At 32.3% G+C, this 19,971-nt stretch overlaps 1 protein-coding gene across 1 annotated transcript in view; it reads left to right on the top strand.

Annotated features, from left to right (window-relative positions):
• The first annotated feature begins 7,450 nt into the window (after nucleotides 1-7,450).
• The window catches only part of LOC128999841 (uncharacterized), a 224,257-nt gene continuing 211,736 nt past the window's right edge, over nucleotides 7,451-19,971 (top strand). The window contains exon 1 of the mRNA XM_054426548.1: nucleotides 7,451-7,554. The gene's annotated coding sequence lies outside the window, so the exon portion shown is untranslated. The remainder of the gene's footprint in view (nucleotides 7,555-19,971) is intronic.

Below are 19,971 nucleotides of genomic sequence, written 5' to 3'. Positions count from 1 at the left end.
TTACCTACCAAAAATACTGTTGTGGAACGTGTGTTGGCATTTGAATTAATGATATGCACAGTGCATGCCTATAAATATCCACAATTAGTGACCTCCTATAATAAAATGAATTACAGACAACGCCACCGTCCCAGTCTTGTTATTACGGCACATGATTCTTTTAGGCTTTGAGTAGTCCATTCTGTCAATGGATCTATGAAACTAGTTCGTTTTATCCAATAACTGGAATAAATATGGGGGCAAAAAGTCTCCTGCACAGCAGAGTTTCTTTTTGGAGTGAAAACCTTCTATTGAAGGATTAATTTGAAGATAAGTTTCTTTGATAAACCAACAATTTGGTGTATTAGGATAACAATGCCAAGTTGGAAACATCCAATTTAGGAATCCAAGTTGTCCATGTACTCCTTAAATGACAGTGAACTGAAACAAACAAACTTGCAAGCCATTTATGAGACAAGATAGTAACAATGTTTTGCAAAAACAACTCAATTTAGAACAAAGCTCCAGATGTTTTGGATATAGTAAACATAAGAGAGGAAACCAGCTGTGTTACAGTGCTGCCAACATAAATTGGGAAAGTAAAAATGTCGGGTAACTGCTAAACTAGGTTGAACATTACCAGAAGGAATCCAAATTCTTTATGTGTAATATCTGCTCGTTTCTGATCAATCTGTCTGTTGATTATAGATATTTCTGATCAATTTAGTAAGTATTTGGAAACACTTGTCTTTGATAATTTGGAATTAAGATTCTTGTTTTAAATAAAGCAATAAAGCATTCTTGAACGTTTTCTCATAACCTGCTTATAAAATTTCAAAAATACCCTGCCACAGTAAACCTGTAGATGAAGCAGTTTCCAGATACAGTACTTCTTTAACCTTGTACAGTACTGAAAATGTTCATTTAAAAGATGGAATTTTTACTTTTTCCACTTCCAGGATAAAATTACACAATCTCAAAGAGTATTCTCTTCTTTGCTAAAAAATAATGTTGTTTTGGTTAAATATTATATACATTCAATGAAGTAAAAATGTTGGTAAGATCAAATAAATATGAATGGCCCTAAGAAATATTTGTCAATAAGGTATGGGAGACAACGTGCTGTTAGCACTTTGCAATTAAATTTACTTTAATAAATTTGCTAATCTAAATATTTAAAATATTTTTTTGAAATAAATAAAAAATTTAACTCGTTGGTAGATTACTTATCTAATTCCTTCATTTATTTACAGATATAAAGAATGTAGGTTAGCCACCACTATTGAGCCCTTGGGACAAAACTGTTGTATAATATGTAAAGTTACAGGTGCCAAGGGAAATTAACCTAGTACATAGCACTGTCTGTATACATGAGCTTGGTACTCTCCTCTTGTAACAAAATGTGAAAACTAATAAGCATTACAGTATCACTAAAATTGTTGTTAGAACTTAACAAGTATGCTTATTCATAGTTGTGAAAGTAAACGTAAAAACAATTTTTCCAGAGGTAGACATTACGAGGATTTTTATAGCAGGGTGGAACAGCCTGTGTTACGATCAGCCTTTACACAGCTTGGTTGTAATTGCTTACAACCTTGTATGGCTTTAGAAAAATAAATTTAACTTTCCAGTTACAGTAATGAATCTACAGATTTAAACTTGTATTTGTTAGAAAAGAAATTAATTGTATGTTCTCTGCACCACCACTGTATGTGCAATTGTGGAACTAAAGTACGAGTGAAAAACCATTGGTTTGTAATTAATGTGAATATACATAACTGCCTGTATTCCCTTATTTTGGTTCGGTATTGTAATATTGTTATGGATTGTTGACTGTTTTTTTTTTTTTTATGTAAGTGACACGGTAACTCTTGAATTTGAGAATTATTTCATCACATCAGCCTTATAATAATGAGTTTTCAAGAACATACAGGGCGGCTGAATAAAGTTGGAAAACATCCACTTTTCAGTGACAAAATGTTCAATCTATGGTTGGGTTACTGTTTGGGGAGCGAGCTGGTTTAGTGGTTAGAGCGCGGGACTCCGGTTCCTGGGGTCCCGGGTTCAAATCCCGCCAAATCACCAATGGATTTTATCCAAGTGGTAAAGCCTTAACCCCTAGGTCTAGCCTGAAGTAATGTGAAAAACAATCCCAGGCTCGTGGCTAGTGTCCTAGGAAAAAACACTGTGTTGGTGACCAAAATGGGTTTATAGTTAAAACAGCGCAGGGCCACAAATTTTTCTGAGTGTTTGTATAACTGAGACTCCTGTGGTATAGGTCCTCCGTCGTTTTGTAATACTGCGGCCCAGTAACATTTCGGCCCGAAATCCTGAGATGAGGCCTGCGGTCCAACTCTACCTGCTCGCTAACAGTAACACTTTGTCCCAAAAGGAGTGATACTTGACAGGTATTCACTAACTATTTAGGAGGATAGTAAAAAACTAACAACACTTAAAAACTAACAAAAGATTTAAAATTGACTCCCCACACACTGCATTCCGCAAGGCTTTGTCAAATATAACTCAACTAAAATTTAACCAATTTCCACATAAGGTTAGGTGAGTTAGACCTCACTCTTAGGAATAACATTAAAATTTGTAACGTCTTCCCTCGTAAACAAAGGGGGTTGGGGGGTGAGCTTCCACCGATTCCAAAAGGGTAACGTTGGGTGGCATTCCCTCACAGGGTGGTTGCAAAGTATACATGTCATCGGCCTCTTAATACCTGAACTGCGTTCCTCAACCCTGGTTAATTTTTCGTCGGGCCGAAATGTTACTCCATTAGCTTATTTAATCAACTGTAAAAGCGAGTGGGTTGAATTGTTACTGTTTTTCTATGAAATTTGTGTTTGGCTGAAATGTTACTGGGCCGAAGTTTTGCTAAACCATTAAGCCTATCTAATCAAATAAACTTTGTAGCCTTTAATAGACAACTTTGTTATACAAAACTCTTCAATGATTTATTATTTAAGTAAGTTATAAAAGTAAATTCCCCAGAGTAATTTGTCTTCATGATGATTGATACAGGGTTTTTGTCAAATGAAAAGTCTATATTCGTGTCCATCCAACCTGTATTCAAGTATGGGCTATACTGTAGTTTTATAAATAGGTATGGGAAAAAAGAAAATAAAAACTGTCGACATTAATGTGCATTAAAATTGCAACACGATAAAGACAGCACGATTTTTCAGTTCCAACAAATTGAATTTGTTTGACAAATGCTATTTTGGTTTTTAGCTAAATAAATAAAGATTTGAATTTGAAATCATGCAAAACTTTAAGTAATAAATATTAAGCTAAGCTAAACCAAGAACTAGGTAACCGTTTTCGTTATCAAGTTTTCAGTTTAACTTATAAATTAGTTTCAAACCTTAAGAACGCTAGTTAAACTTTGTTGAGCGTTATACCTTACGAATAAAATACCGTTTATTAACCAGTCACAGAATTGATTACATATTTTAAATTTCAGTTTTCTGTGTTATAAAATGCAATTGTGTTTCGCTTGCCTTCGTAACAACCCTGTTGCATGTTTTTAAGCATATTTTAACTCTTTTACGAGCGTTTTTCGTGACCATAAACAACTAACTTTAACAAAAGAGACATCTATGAACCAGTTATATAGTTTTCACAAAAATATATAATATTAGACCTTTATAAAGCGTGCCGCTAAGTTTATTTCTCATTGTTGCTCACACTACTGTAGTTTATAAAGGGGTATTAGATTATATAGTTAACAATGAGTTTCCCTTTTAGTTTACGTCATAACTGGAAAATTATTAAAAATTCTTTAAAAAAAATATTTATACAGCAGCTTTCAGCAGTGGCACAATTGAATTTACATTATTTTTTGTAAAACTTGTGAATAAAATGTTTACTTCGGTAGTATCAAACCCTATTAAACCTATCTGTTAACACTTTAAATTTCCCAAAAATATACACATGAACTCTATTCCTTTAATTGTCACTCATAGTTATTCGAAGAAAATAAAATACAAATACCAATGTTGATGATGCAAAAATGTTCTTGGTCAATTTTACGATTTTAAAAGATTAGCTATAAAACTCTAAAGTAACATTTTCAATCTTTTAAATCGCATAGCCCCTTTGCTTTTCCCATCTATACAATAACAATTGACTTTGCACTATTTCCGCCACCCCCAACAAAGCACATTAAGTGACAAAGGGATGGTTTTTGCCACAGGGGGTGGCTCAGGGTGGCACTACTGATTGTTTGCGGACTATTGTAAACACCCAAGGGCTGACCATCTGTCTGTACTGTAACATTGCTGCCAACCTATCTGTTAAACATTAAAATTCCCACATTAGTAAAAAAATTTAAAATTATGTAAAAGTATCTACACACTACTAGTTTATTTTCTGAAACCACAGATAAATTATATAGGCTTATTCATAAACTACAGTATAATAACTTTACTAAAAGTTATATTTCTTTTTTACAGGTCTAATTTCTTTGATCTAGGTTTGAAGTAAAAATTAATATGTCAAGTTTTGTTGGACTTTATAACCAAAATAATTATTTGTACAGGCTTCTGTGTTAGTATGGAAATTAAATACCATAGATTACTATGTGTCCTAGAATATCCCAATTTCATACAATCGATGACATCTGTTTCGCCAATCGCATAATCCATTAAAATTTCGAGTACTACCCTATAACCCCCCCCCCATTCATCCCCCCCCTAATAGTGACCCTATAGCGTTTGCTCGTGGTTGGTATACTTACTTTAATACTTTTAATATGAATTTTTATAAGCAACATACAATTATATCATATCCTTCTTTCTAAAGTGATTTCAAGACTAAAAATAATAAACTCTCAACCAGTCCATTGTCAGTTACCAAGTGATTTTTCATAGAAACATTTCGTCTTGGAAAGCGCCTTACTGAAACCTTTTGTCCCAAGTTGGGATGAATAACATTTCCTTTCAAAGGCTTTTACCTGAAAAACAAAAGAAGTTAAACAATGAGGAACTAATGATCTTCGATATTACTTTTGATATCAGCTGATTATTATCTTTCTAATGAATAATCGGGATTTTTTAAAGTCATAAAGCTGGAATATTCTCCCGAACCCATTAGTAAAATGTTATAAAATTTTTACGATTTTTTGAACAGCTTGAAATTTATTTAGCAAGCTGAACAGCATGCATTAATCAAACGAACCTTACAACGTACAGTTGATGTTTATGTAACAAAGTTTCATACAAAATATCATTCATGAGCACCCGAAGAACTCAAATTAAAATAAAACCAAGCAATGTAAGAATTATATTGCTCGATTATTTCAAAATGGATAAAAGTCCCTTGTTTTACAATTCAAAATCAAGAATCAATATTTTTATTCCGTTAGACATGTACATGCATTTGGATACGTCAATAAGGTTCATTACATGCTGCAAAAAACAAGTCAAAGATAAATTACAGTACATAAACAAATCAGGCATTGTACAGAAACAAAAGGAATTGATAAAATAGAAGAATTACCTTATCCAACCACAGTAGCTGGTATGACAACTAGTATTGTTCCTTAGAACATCGTCAGGTCATTGTATGCAACCACATCCAAAAACCATCCCTTTTGGGGGTGGCTGAAAAAGTAAGTTGAGTGGAATTGTTATTGTATGGATGGGAAAAGCAGGGGCTATGCGTTTTAAAAGATTGAAAATGTTACATTGGAGTTATATAACTTTAAACTTTGAAAATCGTAAAATTGAAAAACATAGTGAAAATAATCAAGATATGCCTATGCTATTTTTTATCTACAAAATTTATATTTGTATGTTTTTCGAGTTTTTTTAGAACATGGTACCTAAAAGATCACAACATCAGATATCCAGTTTTGCCGAACATTTAATATCAGAATCACACAGCTACACACCTATTGATAAGAACATGAAAATAGTTGAAGTATTACCAAAAAGTTTTAAGCTTGATGTTAAAAAAGAATTCACCATCTACAAAGCTATTAAAAAACTCGACCCATTCAACATTTTAAATTATCAGACTTCCTTCCAGTCAAATATTATATTTGATACATATATTGACAAGCTACAAATCAAAGAAGTATCAAATAAGAAGAACAAAACAAACTGAAATACAGGTGGCACTGGAGAGATGAAGATGAAGACACTTCATGATTCAGTCAGTTAGTCAGTGACAGTGATAAGACAGTGCTGGCCAGCCTTTACAGTTTTAACCATTTTTATAACTTTTTATTCAATTTTAATAATGTGATCAACATGACTAGTTTTTACTTTTGTGATTCTGAGTGTTTTAAAGAATCTTTTGACTTACCACAATGTATTAATACATTGATGATGTGGTTGCATACAATGACCTGACGCCTGACGATTTCCAAGGAACGAAACTAGTTGCCATACCAGCAACTGTGGTTGGATAAGGTAATTCTTCTATTTTATCAATTATATATTCCAACTAAAGGGTCACAATGAATAACAAAAGGAATGTTTGGTTAGAAACGATTGCTTTGAGATCATATTGCTATCACGGGTAGAGATCTCGTTGTTCGTTGGTCAGAACATAAAACACACAGTTAAAAAACGAAAACCAAAACAAGAACTGGTAGAAAACATGATTGCAATTATAATGAATTCACGACGAGAATTCAGTTGTTATTTAAATCATAATCTTTTTAATTGATAACACAATATTATCCGTCGGAACGGTATCTTATACAAAAATTTGTACTTTTTACTCCCGAGTATTCTTTTTGTATCTTGTTTTTAAGTTAGGAATTTTCAAAAATATTTTAGATTAATTATAGTACTGTTTTGTAAACATTTTGGAAACAGAATTCCGGTTTCTGGATTTCAAAAATAAATTTCAAAAAGTTTACATTAACATTATTAGTGGAGGATGGCTTCATCTCCCAACTCCAAAACAAGACATTTTCCCGCGAGTACCCCTAAAGATCATCGGTCCCACCATAAACGACATTTATTTCACTTCACTATTTAAAAATTACCCCATTTTACCTCCTCCACGTTTTCGGGGTAGCGAGCTTGTCTAGTGGTTAGAGTGCGGGACTTCGGTCCCTGAGGTGCCGGGTTCAAATCCCGCCAAATCACCAATGGATTTTATATAAGTGAAAATGCAGCAACCCCTAGGTCTAGCCTGAATGTGAAAAACAATCCCAGGCTCGTGCCTAGCATCTTAGAAAAAAAAACCTCCAATTGAAAATCAACACAATTCCAAAATACAATAAATTCAACAGTTACTTCAACTCATTCGACGTTAGTTCCGCCTCAATAATACAATCAACACAATTGCCGCCGTACACGGGACTACCAACACAACCTCACCAAATCGATTGGGGTCTAGGGTGACACCACGAACTTCGCGCTGGGGGTTTGAAATTTTCAACAATCAACAATAAATGACTCCCTCCCCCTACACCCCCCGCGGCGCGCGCACGCCGCACTTCGTACCGCAGTGAGTCAGTGTCGTCCGCACCAGCACGTCGTGACGTGTCGCGTGTAGTGTCACCGCGTGTGTACGTCGATGTGTGTCACGTGGGATACGTGAATAACAAGCGTGAGTTTATTGTTTGTTATGAGTTGTAGTATAGCTACGTATAGTTTGGGTGGAGAGTGATTAGTTTTATGTTAACTGTGAGGTGATGTATTAGGCAATAGTGGAGGACTTAATATTGTAGTTTTGACTGCAGTGAGATCTTTTGATGAAAAGGTTTCAATATCAAATTAAAATTGACGTATCACAGTCATTGAAGTAGAAACCGACGAAAATAATTTTCCACAATATTGTGTGTTATCGCCAATCGCATCATAACTTCTATTTTAGTTCAAAGTCGGTTTTTGTAAGTATACAGTTTAAACAGTAAGATAACTACTCGTTCCCAAACATGCCATTTTGTTTGCAGGGACAAAACTTTGTGGAGAAATTTCCTATTAAAAATGTATGTACAGTACGGTATAACTAAACCTTTTTGGCGGGGGAGGTAAATTTAATGTCGGATTAACATGCAGTAATATTTTTTTTCAGAACTTTATCAGTATAATTTCCTTATGATACTAACCTAATCCGTAACTGATCTTTATAATTTTATTTTACCTCAGACTAAGTATTGATATACAGTATGGCCTTATGGCCTTCGTAAATGATGGATAATCAATGTTGGTAACTGTGTTACTCGGCGACGATTAAAACAATGATTAGGTATAAAACAATTCACACAAATTCACGAATAATTGATAACAGTCGGTGAAAGTTTGTTGAAAGCATTGAAATGGTGGTACAATAACCTTTATACACATTTAGACGAGTTTGGTTGAGCATAATGGAAAAATATTTATCATATTAAAGTCAGATGTATTATTAGTATTAGATTACTAAAATTTAACCCTAAATCCCTAATGATTTTTTGTTGTAAGTAAGTATTATTATAAGTTTTGCTCGGCGCTGATTAAACAATCATAAAACCGAGGGATATTTTATTTCCCACAGTTGGCATCCCTGAACCAACCCTTGTTTGGTTTTCGTAATTATGTTTATTCAGCTGATAAGTCCTTCGGTAACTTTCGCTGTTGAAACACCTCTTAAAATATCTCCTAGGATCTAAATAAGACTAAACAAGATCTGATTAATGCTTATTTATACATTCGCTTTCGATTAAATTTAGATCGTTAGTTTTCGACTATTCCGTACATGGATTTCACTCGCTTAAACATCGTGACAGGGCAGTTTCCTATGCTAGACACCTCACCAAGATTACTAGACACCACGCTCAGATTACTAGACACATTACCTAACTTAGATTAGCCTAAACTAACCTAACCGTAATCTGGGTGTGGTGTCTAGTAATCTAGGTATGGTGTCTAGTAATCTGAGGGTAGTGTCTAGTAATCTTGTTAATGGTGTCTTGTAATCTGGACGTGGTGTCTAGTAATCTTGGTGATGTGTCTAGTATAATAAACTGCCCTGACACGATGTTCAAGCGAGTTTTTCAGGGGTGGTGTCTAGTAATCTAGGCATGGTGTCTACAGGAAGTCTTGGCGACAAAAAGTCATTTGAGAAAGTTGTAGTGTTGGTGTCTAGGAACTGTTTAAAAACATCTAGGGCATTTTAGGTGAGCTGGGGAAAGTGAAAAATAACTATAACTAAATTGGTAAATTATATTTGAATGTATTTATAGATTTTTTTATGGGTAGGCCTAAGTTGTTAGATCTTTGGTGTTTACACGTTCAGAATGTTCGGTAGATTAGTTGCGTAGAACGTTCAAATCTACTAATTTTGTTTTAACCCGACCAACTATTGACTGTCAATTTTAAAATCAGTTTTAGTCAACTTCTTTTAGCTGCAACAAAACGTAACCTAGAATGAATTTTCTACTATGTTGTATCTTACATTACTAAGTTATTACGAATAGTGAGAATTTACTTTGATATTCAAATTGATGTAGCCTATTTAAGGAAGTGGATGGAAACACGGCGTAAAAATGTATTGCAAAAAAAGCACACGATTTTTCATCTAACTTTTCGAAACCATGTGATTACCATTTATAGAATAAAACATCTAAACTCTTAGAATAACATTATTCCTTTTAAATTCTAGGAATATATAGATTTCGTAAATAGCAAAATCCATAAATAAATTAGTTTACTGGTGATTAATGATTGAATTAATCAATTAATCAAATAATACATATACAGTAGAAGATATATTTTATTTTACACTTTTATTTACTTTCTTATAAACTTAACACTTTAGCCTTCAAACTTCCCGACGGAGTTTTAATCACAACTTTTAATAAAGATTAATAAAGTGATTAAAGTCAAACCTGGTTGATGGGATTTAATTAGTTCACTTCCTTGTACACCTGCAAGCACAAGGCAAGCAATTCTTGGCTTTCTACCTTGATTTGAGATTATCAGCGATCTTAGTTCCTTAAATATAACTTTTTGAAAAGCCCAAAAAGATTTTTGAGGCTAAAGAGAAGTATGTGAGGATAAAAAATTTAATTGTTCGTTTCATAATTTTGACAAAAGCTTTCTTGTAGGGTTACTTGTTACGATGGCCGTTAATTTGTTAGTATTTTAGTATAAAAATTTGCATTTTACAATAAGTAGTATTTTTTAATATTGGATAAAGGTAGTATTAAATGGAATGTTTGTTTTACATTAATGATGCAATAACTGTTACTACGTTGAAAATGCGTGGTGTTTTAAAGGTGCAGATTTTCGTTAGCAATTATATATAGCTCAGAGAGTCAGTAAAAATTGGTCAAACTATATCAATTTGTAAAACCATGCTGCAAACAAAGGTACGGTATTTTATCTTGAGATATTTTACGAAGCATAAGTTTTTTTTTTTAATCACTACTGTATTTGTAGTAAAACTATAGGACGGAAATTTTTGGATTTCCAACAGTACCGGTTATGGTTATTTGAAGGGGCAAAAAAATCTATGTTTACTGTATTGTAATATTTGTTTACGACTTTTTTCGTTTGAATAAAGAACAAATGTGAGATTAATCAATTTTAATATAATAATTGACAAAACCGTTTTACCACCATGTAACTGTTACTAAGTAACTGTTACTTACCGAGCAACCACTGTGTTATAACCTAAAAATAACATGTGAACGTTTTGTCGCGGCTGTTTTACCTCTTGAAGGCTTCTTGAGAGAGAAGTGTTAAATTATTAACAGGCTCTTAAATAAAGAGGCAACTGAAAGAAGGAATTACTTGGAAGGCTTGCTCGGGAGTGAGGAGCGGGAAACTGTTCATTTTTAAACAAGCAGCTACTTAGACTCTGAAAGAAACGTGTAAATAAGCTGAGGAAAGAATGCACTGACGTAACTTGTTGAAAAAGATACAGGATTGAAATGTATTTGACTGAAACAAATAGAACAGTTACACGTATTTATTACAAACTTACAGGTTTTGCTACTTTCACTCATTGAGAAAGATTCATAATACATAATTACACAACAAGTCTAGTCTATATTTTTACTAATATTATGTGATTAATAATAAACGGTATCAGCAATCTGACACATACGTTCTCCCAGCTTGCCAACAATCTTTATCATGGGCTAGCGATGAGAGTATGGTATTTAATATGTAAAATCTCAAAAGTTGCATCAACTTTTGAACTGTAATTTTTACAGATGTGGAGAGATGTACTGTTTTGTTTAGAATTATAAGGACCGTATTAGACAAATTTAAATCAGGACCGGGGTTTTTTTTCGAAAAATCTTTTTTTTCCGTTTTATCATGGGTTTTTATGGGAAAATAAGTTACAATAATTTTTGAACCGTAACTTTTACAGCAATGGGGGTTGCTCTATGTCGTTGAGAATTATTATAAGGACAAATACTAATTTCATTAAAATCTGGTTTATTTTTGAAAATACGATTTTCTCTTATTTTATGGGGTTTGTGTGAGAAAATAGCATAAGTTACAATAACTTTTGAACCATAATTTTTTTAGAAACGGGAGTTCTACCATTTTGTACAGACAGACAGACACACACAGACAGACATCACTTCGATAACCACATTTTGGGTTCAGGGAGACCCAAAACGGACATATCCACTCAAAACTCAAACTCGTAAATTTAGGCGAAAACAATGCTTTCTCCATATTAGTAAACTGTATAATGAACATCACTACTGTACTATGCTTGTATAGGGGAGAGAGTAATAATACTTTTCCAAAACTATTAAAATCATAGAATTGGTAAAACATATCCTCAAAGTTTGCCTCATTTGTGTTTTCCCCCTTTTGGTCCCAGCGCAAGTAGCATTTTGTATGACAGTAACTCAAGAGCTATTTTATCTATGCCCTGATTGAACTGTTCCTCCTGCAATTCATCTCAAACGTAGATTTGATCATTAGGTATTCTTTTATTTAACACGTCTTAAAACAGTTCAATAACTTGTTTCACCACAGTTTGTGCTTCATTTTAACATGATAATGTAGCTTTCTTAGTCTGGTGTACATATTTTTTCAGTGATTTTCTCATATCGTACAACATAGCATATAATTTATACAATTCTTAGTATAAGTTACGTATTAGTTTTTTAAACAAATTCTGAGGGAATTATTTCCCATTCAGGTTCTAGATGGTGGATAAACTCAATTATCTCAAATAAACATTTAGATTTGGGCGCTCGGCCGCGTCTTCAGGATTTAAGAATTGTTTTCCTTACCAAGCATTCTATTTTCCTTGTATCACTTAGTTAAAACTTATTTATCATAACACTTATTTTGTTAATGAATTGGTATATAAATTTGTTATCGTTCAAAATTGGACACCGATGTAATTAAACATAAATTTAAACATATAAAATAGACATAATAAACATACTAAACATACTATACACCACAATACATAGAGACATTTAGGAAAATACTTATTCAGGCATATTTTTCGTTTTATCAGATATATATTTGAATATAGAGCTTATTCTGTAATCCATATTAAACATACATGATATTAAACATATCATTTACTATCCTACAAGCATCACAAACAGATCGTTCTAACAGACGACCTGTACATCAGGGAAGGGAACCTATGAACGAAAATAGCGAGGTAATTTTAGTGCGAGAAAGTTGGCAACAGTTCAGCAGCCAACCTATGACGTCATAGTCGACTACTCTACGATTCGTGTTTGCTTAGCCGGTTTAAACCAATATAACTATTAGTAGTGCCTAGTAAGCAAGTTAACAAAAAGTAAACTCATTTAGTTGTTACCCTTGCGTGTAAAGAAGGCATTTCATGTCAGGAAAAATAAACATCGTAAAATATCTGTTTTGTCGTGAAATTTAAAATTAATTTCGATTTTTACGACGGCGAAACACAAGGACACGTATTTAAGGTGAAAATGAGTGTTGAATGAATTAGATCATTCAATCATGAATGATTTTATCGAACCTCTATAGTCTATAGCTTGTAACTTGTGGTTGTGGCATGCAAATGACATTGATTCATTTAAATCAGACACGAACATTTTATTCAAAGTGGACAAGAGCTATACAAATTAGCGAGTTTTTGCTCGTTGAAACGCAAGGTTGGTATCACTGGGCTGTAAATATCCCTAACAACCCCGCTGTGTAACATTGCCGCCGTTGTGCCTGCTAATGTGCGGATTTGGCGGGTGATTCGTAACCGCGAAAATCAAAACTTGTATAAAATCACAGATATTCAACAATCACAAACATTTGAGGGAGCTTTTAGTAATACAACGACGTATGTGCAATAGAAACTCAAGTGCATAGATATTCTCAAACCCTACGGGGATTATATAATAATAATTGTATTAATTATGTTATAATCATTAAAAGGTGTTTAAACTTGCAAATTATTTCTACAAATGGATTTTACAACATACATTCTGGTGATCATAATTGAAGTCTATTGTGTTTAATAATTAATATATTTTTGCTTTCTGGAAAAATATACATTTTAAGGTTTTCCTCACACAGGTGTGTGATTCTTTGTGATTACAATATCCCAGGTTATTTCCACCTTTCCCTACTGGACATTTTAATCTTTTCTTACCCTATGTTACTCCTCTTCGTATCTTTCTAAGTCTTTTTCCCTGGATATGCACATATTTTTCTTCCGTGAATTTTTCCCTATTTTCCTCTTGGATATTTCCACATTTTCCTATCCTATATATTTTCATTTTCTCCTTCCCCGAAGATTTCCTTGTTTTGTATATATATATTTTCCTCAGATTGTTTATAAATAATTAATTTTTAAGTATTTCTCTATTTTTTATCCCGGATTTTCCCACATTTTTCCTCCACGAATATTTTCCTATTTTCCTCCTCGGATATTTATGATCTACAGACGTTCTGGAGTGATTCCAACTTCAGGCTTCATTCTGTTGAAGCTATTTTGGTTGTCTTTTAATATTTCTAGATCCAATTTGCGTAGGAAGTGTTTAGGCGCTCACATGGTTGAATGGAACCAGAAAAAAGTGGTTGAAAGCCGAAATAAAATTGGTTTGATCCATTCAGACTTAATAGGAAACCCCAAACTTTTAGTTATTCACCAGATTATATTTTTTTCTGATAAAACAAGTAATTAAGGATGAGGGTTTTTCAAATCCTTTTTTAATTTGTTTTGATACATCCTATATATGCAAGAAAAATTATAACATTGTCTCACTCTACTAGTATGAAAGATTTTCGTTTGTTCAAACAAAATTGTACTTAATTGAAAATATTGTCAGCGAATAATTTTAAGAATAACTGTCAAAGTTAGAGTGTTTTATTTATATCTTTAAAGTCTTGCGAAGGATTTTAGGAGTCGATCACTGATGTATGAGATGTCGAGTCTACGGAAATACTTATTTTAAACTGTGGTGACCACAACATATTTGGTTCACCTCAGAGAAAAACAGCACGTTAAATCTGCGCTTCAAAAATTATGACCAATATTTTTTATTTTGCTGAAGAAAGTTCAATAAAATAAAGAAACCATCGATATAGATGGAAACACCATTTACTCATAAAAAAATTATATTAATGTTTAATTACAATTAAACCATTAAAATCGAAAAATGTAATGCTTCTTTTAAGAGGATGTCAAAGTTTGAATAAATAAGCTTTTGTACAGTAATTTTGTATAGTATTCTTAATTTTCTATTCATTGGCTATTTACGCTTGAAACTAATTTTGAAAATTTTTATATAAAAAAATACATACAAAGTGATTATAATTATTAATGATGTATTGTACGAAAATGCTGATTAAAACACTAATTTCTAATTACTTAGTTTCCAGAGACGTGTGTTACACAAGCGTTATGAGTATGATTTTACTTGCTACAAAAACATTTCCTTGCTACAAAAACAACAATAAAATATGTTTAATTTAACATTACCACAGGTAGGCTGCTGTATGCCCGATTCGAACAGTATTTTGTATTTGAAAGCAAGCAATATATCAGCTGTCTCGGATGGGACCTGGGACGGTTGAATGGGTTTTGTAACGATAGTGACAGAATGCCGAGTTGGTAGAAACTGCTTACCTTGCTATTTTGAACTTTACTTGGACAAGGATTTGGTGAAATGTGGTTGAAAATAGAACTTATGTTTGTATTTATTGTATCTACTTAATAATTATGCGTGAGAAATAAAAACCCACTTTACGTGATCTACAGGGTGTCCCGGAACTCCCTACCAATATTTTAGGACATTGTCCCTGGGTAACATATTATCTAAATGTCATATTTAAAAAGTCCGTAGTTACTCGCACAACCGCCATATTGTTTTTTCACTTTTTAATTTATTTCTAAAAAGTGATTAAACCTAGGGAATTACAACTTTGCAAAAACATTTATGACAACTGGACAAAGCTACCAAAATGTTATGACAATTTTCCAAATTCATAAAACAAAATGGCGGTAATTTAATTTTTTTGTCTTAAATAACTCAAAAACCGTTGATTTTAAACAAATTTTACAAGAATAACTTTTTCAAAGCGATTCAATTACAAATCGATTTTAAATGGAAGCCATTTTGTTACATGAATTTTGAAAATTTCCAAAATTATTTTGTATCTATGTCTAGTTGTCATAAGTTTCAATTTCGTATGTTTAATCACTTAAAAAAATATAAATGAAAAAATGGAGCCTGTGTGAGTGACTAAGGACAATTTAAATATGATATTTAGATATGTTTCTTACCTAGGAACAATGCCCTAAAATATTGGTAGATGGTTACGAGACACCCTGTGTATATATTAATGTTAATAATTAGATTTTTCATACCCTGGACATCACCTGGGAGCGTATAGCTGAGTACGCTGCAATTAGTATGTAAGGCGGTATAAACAACTTAAAAACATTGACTATAATTTGCCACTTCGAAGATTCTTTTACATCTAATATTAATCTCGACTTTCAAGAAAAACTAGTCAACTTAATTAAATCCAATTTTCGCCTGATAGGATTTCTTCAATTATTTTACTTCCGGTCCAGTGAGCGTTCTTAACGACGAAGAAACCTTTAGTTTTTTCTGTCATCTTGAGAAAACTTTCAAACAATGCAATACCATTTTTAGACTCCTTGAGATAGTTTAGTTTATAATATCATACGGACATTGACAAATATTTTAATATTTATTCGTATTACGGTATATCTGTTTAATTTGTGGCTGTGTTAATTCTTTGAAATTGGCTTTTGACCAATGTTAAAAGATATGTTGTAATTATTGCCAATATAGAATAATATCTTACTAATATTATAAATGTGAAAGTTTGTGTTTGTTTGTTTGTTTATTTGTTTGTTTGTTTGAAGTTCAATCACACATAAACTACTGGACTGATTAGGCTGAAATTTGGCATGTTGATAGCTCACATTCCCGATTAACATATAGGCATATTTTTATCTCAAAAATCCTTTCGGGCTCCCAGTGGCTCTAGAGGTTCCCATGTTAACCTTATGAGTACTCATATTTAAATGGAATTAAAGAATTTAGTCAGCTGTTTTGACTAAAAAGGTTGGTTCTATGATATGCAAAGGCATTAAAAGTTATAAGATTTACCAACAGGATGCAGCACTATTATTTTATTTTTCATTTTTATGAAAACAGCTAATTTGAACTAAGCAGCAACAAAAAACTGTGATACACAATGAGAACTGTCTGTTTACAACTAATTATGTTTATGTTTTTAATTTCACGAATAATTTGTGATATTTTGTGAATCTTTAATAATTTATTTTTTTCTATTGTTTGGGTGAAGTGGTAGAACATTATGGCTATGGTAGATGTGTAATATTATAGTATACCGTAAATTTAAAGAAACAAATTTTATCATTCTTTGTCCTCCCTCATTGCAAACGCTAAGCTTGAGTATAACTGTATTAAGCATTTTATACTTATATGCTACTTCCTTACGAAGGACGGGTACTCTGCTAGTAGAATAAGAAAGTCTAATCCAATGGCATTTTATTCTGTCCCATATAAGGTAACACAAGCGCTTACAATATTTTTTGCATTCATTGACAACAGCTGTTTGTTTGTATACGTTTAGCTTTTGCAGTTCTAACCTAAAATAAAATGTTCTGTCTAGTTAGTAAGACTGTGGAACTTGTGTGCAGTTTAAAATGTAGTGACTTTTTCATACTGAAATGGAATCAAGGAATTTAAGGATGTTAAATCTATGTGTAGCTTCAATCCTTCCAAATGTAGGCCTACTTAGTAGTTATACTTCTCCTAATTCAAACATCCAAGGATCAAGTAAGTCTAGGTTAGATTAAGTTCACAAGCCAGTTGGAGACATTAAAGTACAAGTCCTGTAATTATTGTAAATTAATATTCTAACACTAATGACACAGACAACTATACTACTCCCATATAGTGGGAGATTCTTTGGTAGTTTTGATGAAATTAACCATTTTAGTGAACAGCCCACAGTGAAAACCTAACAATTGAAGGAAACATTCAACATTATCTCAATCTGTAGGAAATTCAATATTGAAGTAGACAAAGGTGCTTCATTGACAAGGGTTATGAGGCTATTTTTTATTATAGCCTATGAAGTTTTAGGAACATCTTATCCACCAAATATGAACATCGTAAGCACCGGGAAGCAGAAAAAGGTTAAAACAAAGTATCTTAAGTAGCTTTTTTATTATAAAAAAAATGTGTTTTTGTTTTAGGCGTAAACGGTTCTTATGCTTTTTTTTAAGTCTTCTAACTCGCTAGACTGTATTTAGAGAGGTGATAGGGGTAGTTAGATAAACGTGAAATATATTGAATACAAGTTTTTTATCGGCTCATAAATAAACATAAGTCACAAACCGATCAAATCTTGATAAACTCTTACAATATTTATAGGCAGACGGAGGGAAAAGTCGGAGTAATTATAGTTTAAAAAGTTGGCAACTTTCCAGCATACCGTGACGTTAGTTGGCTGTTCTACTATTCTTCTACTACTCTACGTTACAGGTTTGTTTGGCAATCATAAACACGAAGATTCAAACTTGCCAACCCTGATTTAACGATACTTTTATTGGGAGAAAATATAGAATTACATTTCACGTATTTGATCTTATTTAGAAAATTGAAATCAAACGTTTTTTATTTTAAAACCAACACTTTTTGTTACACCTTCAAACCCCTCAGAATTTTTCTGTTATATTCGACCGTTTACAATTGCAGTTGTACCAACTTGACAAATATTTCGATCTCTTCACTTGATAGAATCCATTCAACCGCACACTCCAAGACAGCTGAAATATTTCTTCTTTGGGGAAAGATAAAATATTATTCATATTTGACATCCATTGGAAATTTATCTTCCTGACCTATCTAAGAGATTTATTTCAACGTTTGACATTTTCTTTAAATTTTGCTATTTTACTTCTGTGTAAAAATGACGTTTTGTGTAGGTGGTGTTTACCTTTTTTGTAATTTAATTTGTTAAAGTAAATATTAATTTTACCTTTAGAATAGCTTGAGAAACTCAATTTTATCTTAAAATTAAACAAAATATTTTTCTGTAACATAAATACAGTACTCTAATCTACAAAAAATTAACACAGTTACAAATAGTAAAAATGCAATATAATACATGTGTAGTTATTATCCCAACAAACAGTAAGGTTAATGATTTATGTTTTTAATGTGTATTACGTAGAGTAGGCCTGCCCATAATATATTATTTTCTGTTTAGTTAGATATGAATATATATGATTTATATTTATTAAATTGGTGTGTAGGTGCCACAATAGTAAATACAATATTAAAATAAAACGGCTAGCACAGTACATTGCATTAATACCCTACAACCCTAAAATGTTCTGTATAACATGCTTAGGCATAAATAGAATATAAAAATACAGATAAAAATTACGAATTTGTAAATTAAACTGAAATTTAAACTCTACGGAGTTCCCGATGCGTAACTATTCGGTAAGGAACTTTCCTTTCGGACTTTCTTTTCAATTTATTGTCAAAGTTTTTATCTCTTTTCGCTCGGGTGGTTTTATAAGCTAACTAGACTTAGGTAATAAATTTTAACAAGAGGCGTGTTAACTTTATCTCTGCTTTTGGTAATTATTAAACAATTCTTTAGAAATTTGACTCTGGTCCGTTTTAACAAACTCATAAAACTTAGTTTGAAAAAATACTATCCTATCTGCTGCATGATGAAAATTAGTAGTGTAAATTAGTTTTTTCAATAACTTCCATATCGGTTAAGAAAGGGATTTTATTTGATTTGAAATAATGTTCAGAGAAATCGGAGACTACGTCAACATTGTACCAACTGAATCATCCCAGACGGATATTTGAGGTCGGCGAGATTCAAAACGTTTATTTAAGATAATTGAGTTTATTCAGACCAAACTCAACAATCTTCGCGTTTAGTTTTGTGGTTGAAGGATAAAGATAAGTTTAACAAACAAAAATAGTAATTATTGGTTGTAGTGGTTGTTTTACAGCTTTTAATCGTACACAAAAATAAAAGGTAAAAGTTTTTTTTATAAACTTTACCGTTTTGACGATGCTGTTACCCCTCCTTCCAGTACAGTATTCTTATTATTTCTTAGTATTCATAAAAACTTATTCAGGTTTCGATTAAGTCATTTTACACAAATTACCCCCTTACGTTATGTTACGTTAAGTTACGTCGATGTTACTATGGCGTCCTTCGATAGAGCTCTTACACCAAAAATAAAAATAATTAATTTCGACACATCGTTTGTAAAAATCAGTCCATTTGGAGGAGTAGTGTTTCGTAGAAATCACCTTCTCGTATTATTGAAAAGGATTTTAAAATGAATTGCTTGGAAGCGATGTTAACGTTACTTTTAACAATATCAATAATATATATCAGATAGTAAATTTGTACATATAAGTTTCAAAAAAGTTACCACCTGACGGAAAGGGCCAAGAGACGTAGAACTTTATTAATATCTATTATCTGCTCACTTAATCCTACTTCTGAAACTAAAGTTGATCTAATA

Source organism: Macrosteles quadrilineatus, unplaced genomic scaffold (assembly GCF_028750875.1).
Source record: "Macrosteles quadrilineatus isolate MER2022 unplaced genomic scaffold, UCM_ALF_1.0 Scaffold_8__2_contigs__length_117827958, whole genome shotgun sequence".
NCBI classification, from domain to species: Eukaryota; Metazoa; Arthropoda; class Insecta; order Hemiptera; family Cicadellidae; genus Macrosteles; species Macrosteles quadrilineatus.
This window is presented reverse-complemented; position numbering and strand designations above follow the sequence as displayed.